The following is a 12,946-nucleotide window of genomic DNA, read 5'->3' as shown; positions in this document are numbered from 1 at the left end:
CAACTTCACAGTGGGTATGTGAGGACATATCCCTGAGGAGGAGATAGTTAATCTGAGAGCCATCATCCATGCAATTAACTAGAAGCAGATACTCCAGGCAGTAGGAACAACAAGTACATCCCTCAGTGATGGGAAAGGACGTAACTTGCTTCAGAAAAGGAAAACATCACTGACGTGTTTGCTTGTGAAGTAAGAAAAGAAGGTACAACAAAGAAAAAAAGATCAGACATGAAGATCGGAATAAATTATATAGATATTGGATGCTCCGTGTTACAAGAAGAAAAATTCTGTTATTCTAAATCTGACATTACCCACTGGAACCAAAGTGCTCAAATAGTAGCTAGACACATCTGATTCACCTACAGAATACTTTTAAAATGTGATTCTAGCCAGGCTCTGGTGGCTCACAACTGGAATGCTAGCTACTCGGGAGGCTGATACCTGAGGACCAGGTTTGAAGCAAGCCAAAGAGGAAATTTGGAAAGACTGATCTCCAATTAACCACCAAAAAAATATGGACATGAAGCTGTGGTTCAACTGGTAGAGCACTAGCCTTGAGAAAAAATTAAGGGACAACACCCAGGGTTTAGGTTCAAATCCCTGGAATTCACAAAACAAAAATGTCAACAAATAAAATTTCGTGCTCAGTCGATCATCACTTAACATTCTACTTCAATGTATTTGGTATGAGCCTAGGAAGTTACATCCTTAGCAAATGCTCTCCCCTCATATTCTGCTTCATTACCAGTATTCAAAGCCCTGGCATTACCAAAGTCTCCTCCCAGTTAGCATAGCAGTCTACCACTGGGAATTAATAGATATATTTTTATTAATCATAATCTATACACACACATCAAATGAGTAGTAGCCACAGTCCATTATTCTGAATGTTTTTGCTCCCCCTTTGAATTAATAAGCCTTACCATTAAAACTATAGAATACTTATCAAATTAAATCAACAGTCATCATTCTTCCACCCAATCTTGTAACCTAAGTTATGTGGGTTTTTTGGTTTCTTTGATGTTGGTGCCCTGTATCTTGTATATACATTTCTTTAGCTTTGGGAGGTGAAGGGAAAAAAACCAAATGCTTAACTAGGGATACAGTTTGACCCATTTTAACAATGAGATCAAGACACTATGTTCAAAAACGAACTTTACAATTTAGGCAGGGAGTGGGGAGGGATATGGAAAGGAATAGTTGTGGAGGTGGAAGGGTAGGGATGGTAGGGGAAAAACAAAGGAGGAGGTAACAATGCTTGAGAGGAAATGAACTCATTACCTACCTTATGTAACTGTAACCCCTTTGTGCATTATTTTTACAATGAAAACATATTAAAAAAGATGAAAAGACCCAGAAATAAATTTACATACTTACAATCATCTGATATTCGGCAAAAGAGCGAAAGATGTAATGTGAAAAAAACATAGCCTTGCTGGGCGCCTGTGGCTCATGCCTTTAATACTAGCTACTCAGAGGCTGAGATCTGAGGATGGTTGTTGAAAGCCAGCAGGGACAGGGAAGTCCATGAGACTCTTAGCTCCAATAAACCACAAGAAAATGGGAAGAGGAACTGTGGTTCAAGTACTAGCCTGGAGATGAAATGCTGAGGGGTAGCTCCAAGGCCCAGAGTTCAAGCCCCACGACCGACAAACACACACACACACACACACACACACACACACACACACACACACACACACACACACACACACACACACACACACACACACACCACCACCACCACCACCACACACACATACACATACATCATAGCCTCTTCAACTATTGGTGTTGGGAAAACTGGATATCCATAGACAGAAAACTAGAAGTGGATCTCTGCTTGCACTAACATCAATTCAAAATGGATTAAGTACATTAAAATCAGTCAAACTACTATAAGACAGAATAAGGGTGACATTAGAACTTATAGGTACTGAGGTGCGATATGGGCAGCTGCACGGCCCAGCACCAGTAGTTGCGCTCCAGATCCCGCAATCTCGCACCGCGTGCCTCCTCCCCATAACCACTTACTCCAGTTGGCCACTGCGATGGGCACCATGCATCTGGCACGCCCCACCCTCTGGGTAGCTCTGCTCACTGTCCTGGCCCTGTTCCTTGGGCCGCTGGTGATGTGGCCCCGTCGTGTGCTGAGAGTCCTGCAATACGAACTCTCTGGCCCAGTGCACACCTCCGCCTGCCGCGCCCGCGTGTGCTGAGCTGGTGTGCGAGCCAAGCTGTGGCTGCTTCCTGACATGCACACTGCGCGAGGGCCAGCCATGCCGTGTCTACACCAAACCCTGCAACTAGGGGCACAGCTGCCAGCTGCCAATGGCTGAGCCACGCCTGCTTCAGGCACTGCTGTATGGCCGCGGGTTCTGCGCCAACTCCAGCGTTCCTGGCCACCTGAACGCCTACCTGCTGCCTGTGCCCTCTGCCTCAGGAAATGCTAGTGAGTCGGAGGAGGACCAAGGCAAGGGTAGCCTGCCCCGCCCAGCACACTAGGGTGCCTGATTCCAAGTTCCATTCCATTCACTCAAAGCTGGATATCATCAAGAAAGTTCCCGTGAAGAACTACCAGCGCTACAAAGTCGACTATGAGTCCCAGAGCACGGACACCCAGAACTTCTCCCCAGAGTCCAAACGGGAGACAGAATATGGTCCCTGCCTTAGAGACATGGAAGATATTCTGAATCACCTGAAGTTCTTCAATGTGCTGAGTCCCAGGGGTGTGCACATCCCCAACTGAGACAAGAAAGGACTTTATAAGAAGAAGCAGTGTCGCCCCTCCAAAGGCAGAAAGCTGGTGCGTGGAGAAGTATGGTCAGCCCCTCCCAGGCTTCAACAGCAAGGGCACGCATGACGTGTACTGCCTCGGCATGCAGAGGCAGTAAACCTCACTGCATCAGTTTAATTGGAGCTCCAATACACTTTACTTTGCACAAAAGACTGCCATGGACAGAAAAACACCTGGCTAGAGCCTCAACTTATATTTCTTTTTGTGAGGAACTGTTTTTTGTGTTTTTTTAAAAAGAAAATCCAAGGTTAGACAGAGATTTTTGAAATGTCTATTGTTCCTTTAAATGGTAAACTTGAGCATATTTGCACTTTTCAGTAGTCAGAAAAGAAAATATTTCTCTGTTGCTTTCTGTAAAATAACATACTCCTGCCGAAAGCAGCGGACTTGATCCCCTTCTAGAATCCTCTCCATATCTGCCCACTGGAACAGCTAACCTTCCACCTCCCTCACTTCAGTGGCTATTGTAGAAGACATCTCCTCGTTGCCCTTCACCCTGCTCAGGCCTCATGGAGAACAGGAAAGTCAGAAACTCCAGTCACCTGGCCATCTCTACCATACACGAGACCCCTGGCCATCCTGGTCCTATCTTTGATTCCAAGACCTGGACCCCTGGGCCACAAAGTTTCTTCATTATCTGCAAGTGACTTGATCTGCTTGGAAAATACTGGAGAGATTGAGGTGGAATCTTAACTGACCAAGAAAGTTCTATAAAACTGACCAAAAAAGTTCTAGCACATTCTGGGAAACTTGTAAATGCAAATTTTTCTGACCTCCCTCCATCAGGCAGCTTTTCAAGGATGGAGCCCAGTGGAAGGCCCAGGGTTGCCTTGGCTGTGGTCCAGCAGGGCATGGGGGAGGCTGGGAGTGTACCCCACACCACACAGGCGTCACCAATAATGGAGTAATTGCTTTGGAGGCAACAAAAACAGAATATTTTCTAATTTAACTTCTAGTTTGGGGTTGAGGATAATAAGCTATTCAAAGGCAAAAGTTTATTTTCACCCCTCATCTTCATTCTTGACCTAACAAAACAATGGTGTTTAATGTTATCTAAACAGGAAAGATGAACAGCTTGTTGATAGAGCCTCATAGGGACACTGGGAACACATAGAGAATAACTTGTGTTTGTTGAACTTGGAGTCCAACTTATAATTTATAATTCACACATATATGCAGAGAGAGAGAGAGATGTTCTCAATGCTTAACATTATATACAGCATAGCCCAACTATAATAGGATCCATACTAGATAATCCTAGATAGTGTTATAGATACTAGAAGGTGTAACTATGGCTGTGACCAGCAGAGGACACTCAGTCCAGTTGGGGATTTTCTCTCCTCAAGGCCAAACCCATGGCAGTATTTGGTGTGGGGCAATTGTCGTGCCCTACACTGCTCTCCTTAAGAACAAAAAGAGGTCTCAAGACAGTCTGCCTACCTCTTACAAGCTTTCCTTTATTTTTTAAATTTTTTGGGGGGGAAAGTATTTTTGAAAAGTTTTGTCTTGCGATGTATTTATAAAAGTAAATAAAGATTTTACCATTAAAATAATAATTAAAAAAAAGAACTTATAGGTACTGGCAGGAACTTCCTGAATAGAATCCCAGGGGCACAACAGATAGGAGAGAGACACAACAAATGGGCCTCCATCAAAGGAAAAACCTTACACAGGCTAGGTATATAGCCACTAAACTAAAAAGACAGGGAACAAATTGGGAAAAGATATTTACCTGCAATACATCAGACAAAGGGCTAATTTGCAATGTATACATGGATCTCAGAAAACTACCCCTCCCAAATCTAATAAACCAATCACCAAATGGGCAGAGGAGCTAAGGAGAGACTTCTCAGAAGAAGAAGGAAGAACGGCAAAGAAACATATCAGGAAAGGTTCATCATCCCTGGCCATAAAGAAAGTATATATCAAAGTAATCCTGAGATACCATCTTATCCAAATATATTGAATTCAGACAACAAATGTTGGTGGGGAAGTGGAGATACTAGAAAATGACAAGGACTTTTGTACAACCATGTTCCTTGCTGCTCAATTCACAGTGACAAGAAATGTACACAACCCAGATGCCCCACAATAAATGAATGGAACCAATAGTTATGCTATCTATATACAATGAAGTTTTAAAGAGCCATTAGAAAGGATAAAATAATGTCATTTGCAGGGAAATGGATGACACTAGAATAAATCATGTTAAGAAAGTTAAGCCAACATAAAATTGACAAATGGTAAATGTCTCCCTGATATGTGGAAGAAAGGTTTAAAACACAATGGAATATGACATACTGTGCAGGACTCTAGGCATCATATACCGTAAGAACAGAAGAGGAAGCCTTTGGCGAAAATCACTAAGTTGTAATACCCAAGCACCTTTTCTATATAATACTATATATATATATATATATATATATATTCAATTCTATATATATATATATATATATAGAATTGAATTGAATTGAATTGCAATGATAAGGAAACAAAGGAACTTTTCTTAATCTGTCTTTTAATTTTCTGATTAGTCTGTATTCTTCACCTAATATACAGGGAAGATGGGGGAAGGGCACAGAATTAGTGGGAACTGGTGAAAAATTGCAGCAGCAGAGCCCTCTGGCTGTACTGGACATTGATGAAAGTGAACCATGCAAGTCGAGGTTCAAGATGGGAGGGAGGGTATGGAAGAGAATCGGGGAACAGATAAGATTATGTAAAAGGAAGTAAATGTACTAGTTACCTGACATACAGAAAGGTAACGCTGCACTGTATCACCGCTAAAACATTTGTTTTCAAAAGAAGAGACTTCCCAAATGACAACGTAGGAGAATAGAAAAATACAGAGCAGATAATTCTTTTTTTATGTCCTTGGTACCTGATAGATTCAATCAATAGCTAATGTCCTACCAACTGAGTCATACCTCTAAACCCAAAAGTCCTTACAATATTCAAATTTTTCATTGATTTATTCATATTTTCTATTTACTTTGTGGTTTGTGTGTGTGTGTGTGTGTGTGTGTGTGTGTGTGTGTGTGTGTGTGTGTATGTGTGTGTGCATGTAAGAATTGGAGTTTGATCGCAGGATCTAGGTGTTATCCCTGAGCTTCGTTTTTACTCAAGAGTACACTATACCACTTGAGCCAAAGCTTCACTTCTGTTTTTCTTGAACAGTTTATGGGAGATAACAGATTCACAGAGACGTTTTTGCACCTCTAGATGCAAATCATCATCTTCAGATCTTAGCCTCTGGAGTAGGTAGTATTACAGGCATGAGTCAAGGCTTATGGCTTATGAATTGTTGTCCCTTTTTTAAAAAGCTGGTGCCAGTGGCTCATGCCTGTAATCGTAGCACCACAGGAGGCTGAGATCTGATAATTGAGGTTAAAGAAAACCTAGGTAAGAAAGTCTGTGAGACTATTATCTCATAAACTGGTTAGCAAGAAACCAGACGGGGCACTGGCTCAAACTGGTAGAGTGATAGCCTTGAGCACAAAAGAACAGGGACTGTCCCCAGGCTCTGAGTTCAAGCCCCACATCTTAAAGAAAATGTAAAAAAAAATTGCAAACACTTGTAATCTCAACATCCTCAATTAGTGGTTCATTTAAAGTTAATTTGCATCTCACTTTGTACGTATTTGAGGGGAACTAAATATTTAAAAAAATGAGCAGCTGGGTTCAAGTGTCTCATGCCTGTAATCCTACCTTTTCAGGAGGCTGAGAAATGAATATGGTGGTTTAAAGACAACTTGGGCAGAAAAGTTTCCATGAGACTGCTATTTCCAATTAACCACTAAAAAAACAAGAAATGGCACTGTGGTTTAAACTGGTATGGGCAAAAGAGTTCTGGGACAATACCCATGCCCTGTGCTCAAGTCCCATGTCTGAAGGAAAAATTGAAATCAGGGATGGGAAGTTGGCTCAGTGCTAGAGTGCTTGCCTTGCATGTTGAAACTTTGGGATCAATTCCTCAGTACCACATAAGCAGAAAAAGCCAGAAGTGGCACTGTTGCTCAAGTGGTAGAGTGGTAGCCTTGAGGTGAAGAGCTAAGGGACAGTTCCCAGGCCAGAGTTCAAGATCCATGGTGGATAAAAAACAAACAATCAAAGATAGTTCAAACATTTAAATGATGTGCACAATAGACTATACACTAAAGATGAAAGATTAAATTAATGAATTAATAATTAAAATGAACAACATTGTTTCGATTTTGTAAGTGGTGACTATAGCAGACAAAGTGATAAGAAATAATGATTCATTTCTAACCACTCATATTGTTTTAAACTCATTTACTACTTTTAAACTAAAGGGGCACATAAGTATCATTTTACAGAAAAACAAAAGTTGTACATGTATTTCAGCCTGAATTTCACATTTTATAATTTTCTTTTTAGTAAACCATCAGTATATTTTCATATAAAATACCTGTAATCCTTTTATTTAGTACTTATCATTCCAGTATTTGATTATATCATAATTCCTCCCTTACTTTTTTCATATCTTTTCCTCATTTCTATACTAGCAGTTAAATTAAGGGCTTCTGCACTTAAGGTAGGTCCTCTAAAAGGTGAGCTACACGCCTGCTCTTTTTACTTTAGTCACGTTTGTTTTTGTTGGTCATGTGGCTTGAACTCTGGGCCTGGAGACTGTCCTTGCACTCTTCAGATCAAGGCAAGTGCTCTACTGTTTGAGCCACAGTGTCACTTCTGATTTTCTGGTGGTTTAATGGAAATAAGAGTCTCACAGACTTTCCTGCCTAGACTGCTTTCGAAATGTGATCTTCAGATCTCAGCCTCCTGAGTAGCTAATATTCAAGGCATGAGGCACCTGCACACAGCTCTGCTTTAGCCTTATTTTTTTGTGTGGGGGGGTGAATTCTGGGCCTGGCCACTGTCCCTCAGCTCAAGGCTCAAGGATAGCACTCTACCACTTGAGCCACAGTTCCACTTCTGGCTTTTTTTTTATTCTGCTTATGTGGTACTGAGGAATGGAACACAGGGCCTCATGCATGCAAGGCAAGCACTCTATCACTGAGCCAGCTTCCCAGCCCTGCTTTATCCATTCTTATGGCAGGGTTTTCTGTTTATGACCAGGCCAACATGGTCCACAATCCTTCTTTTTTATCTTTTCTGAGTAGATGAAATATAAAGCACAAAGCATTTGGTTCAGATATTGATTGAGATCCAATATTGTGAATGTTTCCCTGGGCTAGCCTCAAATCATAATCCTCTCTGTATCAGTCAAGACCCAGCAGCTAGCATTACATGTATGAGCTCCCATGCATGGTTCAAATTTCTGACAACTAAAACATATGAACAAAGTTTTAATAATTTTAAATGTTTAATTTGAGGACAATGAGTGCTTTTAATTGTCTAATTTCAAATTTCACCAAAAAAAACAAATATTAACTTTTGATTTCCTAGATTAAATAAGCAGATAAACTTTAAAAAGCAATTAGCTATTTAAAGAAAAAAAGCTAGGGCTGAAAAGGTGGCTCAGTGGTAGAGCGCATGCCTTGCATCCCTGAGGCCCTGGGTTCGATTCCTCAGCACCACATAAGCAAAAAGAAAAAAGCCAGAAGTGGCGCTGTGGCTCAAGTGTTAGAGTGCTAGCTTTGAGCTGAAGAGCTGAGGGACAGCACCTAGGCCCAGAGTTCAGGCCCCACGACTGTACTCCCCCCCCCCAAAAAAAAAAGCTAAACAGTAATCATTCTTACCACTGTAACTTTGGACTTAACAACTTGTCAAACATTGTTTACATCATAGTTGGTTTTTATTGGCAGTATATTCCATAAACGGATCATTCCACCCCCAATATCGATGGCAAAACAGCCTATATGCACAGGACTGAAAGCCAGGCTGTAGGCCATCACACCATCCATGCTCTTATATCTGATTTGCTTTGGAAACAGGATTATTCTTCCATTCTTTCTACAAAATTGCATGATTAGCAAGCATGATTTAGAATGAGAGTGGCATCATACTTCATGTTCCAAGTAGGAGTCTTGGTTTCTGTATATCACTCCCATAAATCTACATACTCGACTTGGATTTATTGTTTCAATGTTGTCTTATTTGTAATCTTCTATATTGTATTGAACCTTTATACGTAAACACAGAGCTTCTCTTTCTCCTATTATTGCTATTGTTTCCTTTACTGATAGCTCATGTACATTTGGGAAATAATGAACAGCATGTACACTCACAAAAAGAATGTTTTAAGAACCTTCTTCCAATTTAAAAATTCGCCTTAATTTACAGAGAACTTACAAAGTTTGAACACAATGTACTCATGTATAATGTATTTGTAAGCAATATAAATTTCATATTTTCTCTTTACTAAGTTGTCTCTGAAACATGTGTAACCTCAGGTCCAAAGGTGCCCTAGTGTTATTTCAGTGAAGCCAGAAAACATTCATTATACCTCAAGCAGCACCATTGATTGTTACTGAAAGTAACCGTTACAGGATGTGGAAACTGAACCCAGGAGTAGAATGGAACATAGAGGAATAACAAAGTTCAACTTAACTTGTGCTTTCCTTTTACTGTACAAGAAAAGTATCGCAAGGCTTGAAGGAAAATGTCCCTGGCTTTTCTGAGTGTGCTCATTACTCATATAAAATTTTTCTGTAAACTTCTAGTTGAGAGTATTACAAAAGGAAATAATGTATCATTTGAAGGCCAGCATAAAACAAAAGGAAATAACGTTGTTTTAAAAGTGTTCTCCTGCAAAGCAACAAAGAAATAATCTTAAAAATGCATTAGAAACACAAGCATGAAAGAAACGAAAACATTTAAATACATATTTAAGGGTTCGTTTTCTTAACATCACATTATCTGAACTTTTCCGCTTGACTCATACCTATAATAGATATTGCAAATAAGGGAAACCATGGGACCTATGTTTCTTTGGGCCTGGCTTACTTCACTTAATATAATTTTTTCCAAGCCTTTCCATTTCCTAACAAATGGGGAAATGTCATTTTTTCTGATGGAGGCATAGAATTCCATTGTGTATATATACCACATTTTCTTGATCCATTCATCTACTGAGGGGCATCTGGGTTGGTTCGATATCTTAGCTTTGGTAAATAATGCTGCAATAAACATAGTTGTGCTGGTAGCTTTAGTGTGGTCTTGTTTGTAAACGTTTGGGTAAATGCCCAAAAGTGGGATTGCTGGGTCATAGGGGAGTTCTATGTGAACTCTTTTGAGGAACCTCCATACTGCTTTCCAAAGTGGTTGAACAAGTTTACATTCCCACCAACAATGAAGTAAGGATCCTTTCTGTCCACATCCCCTCCAGCATCTGTAGTTGTTAGAGTTCTTGATTTTTGCTGTTCTAACTGGTGTGAGGTGATATCTCAATGTTGTTTTGATTTGCATTTCTCTTATGGCTAGGGATGTTGAACACTTCTTCATGTGTCTATTGGCCATCCTTCTTTCTTCTTCAGAGAAACTTCTCTTTAAGTCTTTTGCCCACCTATTTATTGAGGATTTGTTGTTGGGTGGTTTAATTTTTTGAGTACCAAGTATGTCCCTCCCCCACAGTGTAACCCCCGCTTTCACTATTTTTGATGTCAGTATAACATTTGGAGGAGATGGCGACAAACAAGTCGTTTAAGGGTACAGGTGGACCTGTTGCAACAATGAGAAGTACAAAATGTCATGTCAAAACCAGCTTTACAATGTCGGTGGGGGGGGAGGGGGGTATGATTGGGTGGGGGGAGGGAGGAGGCTGGGAAGGCAGGTGAAGGGTAAACAAAGGAGGAGGCTGCAATGCTTGGTAAGAAATGTATTCATTATCCTCCCCATGTAATTGTAACCCCTCTGTACTGTATGTTCTCAAATAAAATAAAATAAAATATAAAAAAAATGTGTTCTGCAAAGGAACAAAGACATGGAGGTTTAAAATGTCTTATGGAAGGATATTTCTCTCCTGAAATGATTCTCTTGATGTAGGAGAAAGTTATCAATTCCTTTGTTCTGGCGCTGAGATCTCCAGAATATAAGGATTCCAAAAAAGCAGGATCCAGTGAGTATGATCGGCAAAGGAGCCTCTTCTCTGACCAGTACTCCTTTAAAGAGGGTCCCAAAGAAATATCTGGGATTTTTGTTTGCTTGTTTGTTTAGTTTCTGCTGGTTCTGGGGCTTGAACCTAGAGGCTGGATCCTGTCCCTGAACAGTTGTCTTTCCTGCCCACCTGCCTCCAAAGCTGTTACTCTACTGCTTGAGCCAAAACTCCACTTCTGGTTTTATGTTGTTCAATTTGCGATAAGAGTTTGACAGACTCTCCTGCCTCGTTTGGCTTTGACTTAAAATAGTAAGAAATCTAAGTGACATCAATTGTATAGTCTTCTCTTTGGAACAAAAATATTAGATGAAGTTCATTATAAAGCTAATATTTGACAATGTTTAAAGGAAGAGAATATGTCTAGCAAAGAAGCCATAACTTAAATAACTCAGCAAATGTAGGTGCATTGAATCATTTTGAAATTATTTTTTCTGCTTGGGAAGATTATTGATATTGTCCTTCCTTTTGGGGAAACTTAAGGTAATATTTGGACTTTTTGTTGGTTGTGGGGCTTAAACTCAGAACCTGGGCAGACTCCCTAAGGACTTCAGCTCAAGTTGAGTGCTCTACTGCTTAAGCTACACCACCACTTCTGGGTTTCAGGTGGTTAATTGAAGATAAGGGTCTCATGAACATTCCTGACCAGGCTGGCTTTGAACCACAATCCTCTGGTCTCAACCTCCTGATTAGCTAGGATTACAGGCGTGAACCACCAGCACCTAGCTCATATTTGCGTTTATGTGCACTGAATGACACTATGCAGAAAAATAATGGAAATTTGAATGAAATGATGGCATTGCAGCTTTTCAGAAAATTTGAGGTAGCAATAAATATGTCCTCCTTTCCATGTTGTTTCATTAATGACTCATAAGCTATGGCATCCTTACATTAACATCTTCTGCCATCTTTTTAGGTGTACTTAGTATCAGGAAATGTTCATAGAGAAATATAGAAAGATTCAGATTTTTAGAAAGCAAAGAAGATAAGGTATGAAAGAACAGCACAGAAGGAGATAGTTATTGCACAGAAATTAAGAAGTTGTCTAAGAGATTTAGAATGCTAAACACACCGAGGAATAAGACTAGTTGATAACTATTTATTCAAAAACCAAAAATGGTTCTCTAAAAAAAATTCTGATATACCTTAGTTACTATCATTTATTCATTATCTCTGGAATTATTCCTTCTTTTCTGTCACAACCGTTACTTTGCCTCTGCCGTTTTGGTGCCATAAATGACCAAAAATATTTCCAAATCTCACTTAGAGTACCCTTCTCATTGTGAGTAGCAGTGACCATTCAAAAACCTGTAATCTTTGAATTTCCAGAATTAATCTTCACCTGACATCTAAGCACATTCAAGCCATTAATTGCTGTGACCTAATGAACAAAACTCTTTCTTCAAAACAATATCCTAATATAAGTGAAGTACATGAATTAGGGACTATTGTCAGGTGTCAGTATGGCAGCAGCAATATATATTCCAAGTATGGTTTCTTTATTTTGTATTTATTAACTAAATGTTTTTTGTTTGTTTTGTTTTTGTTTTTTGTATTTTGTTTTTGTTACTCAAGGGACTTAAACTAAGGGCTAGGGAATAATTCCTGAAATTTTTTTGCTCAAGTCAATCACTCTACCACTTGAGGCACATCACCACCTCCAGTGTTTTTCTGTTTATGTGGTACTGAGGAATTGAACTCAGGGTTTCATGCATGCTAGGGAATCACCGTATCATGAAGCCACATTCCCAGAGCCCTAAATGACTTTCTTAAGTTGACATTATATTTTCATTCCATAACTATGTACCATGATATTGGTACATATTTGGTACATACACCTGGCATAATATTGGCCATGTGGTAGAAAATTATGCAGAAAAAATACAATAAAATAAATCCAGTAAGGCTAGATTGTCAATATATAACCCTCACAGGGCTTATCTCATGGAGATATATCAACACGCTGAGTGAGACTGCTCCTGACCCACCACCCAACTCCAGAACCAGAATGAGTAGGCCATCTTAGGTTCCAGCCACTTGGGGATGTTGGGCCACCTCCTATAGCACCCATTCAG

General features: G+C 39.9%; 1 pseudogene; it reads left to right on the top strand.

Moving 5' to 3' along the window:
* The first annotated feature begins 2,133 nt into the window (after nt 1-2,133).
* On the top strand, nt 2,134-2,894 carry LOC138809417 (insulin-like growth factor-binding protein 3 pseudogene; annotated as a pseudogene).
* Nucleotides 2,895-12,946: the final 10,052 nt, after the last annotated feature.

This window comes from Dipodomys merriami, unplaced genomic scaffold (assembly GCF_024711535.1).
Source record: "Dipodomys merriami isolate MVZ:Mamm:240054 unplaced genomic scaffold, mDipMer1.0.p SCAF_498, whole genome shotgun sequence".
NCBI classification, from domain to species: domain Eukaryota; kingdom Metazoa; phylum Chordata; class Mammalia; order Rodentia; family Heteromyidae; genus Dipodomys; species Dipodomys merriami.
Note: the sequence above shows the minus strand (reverse complement) of the source record. Positions and strands in the feature narration are given on the sequence as shown.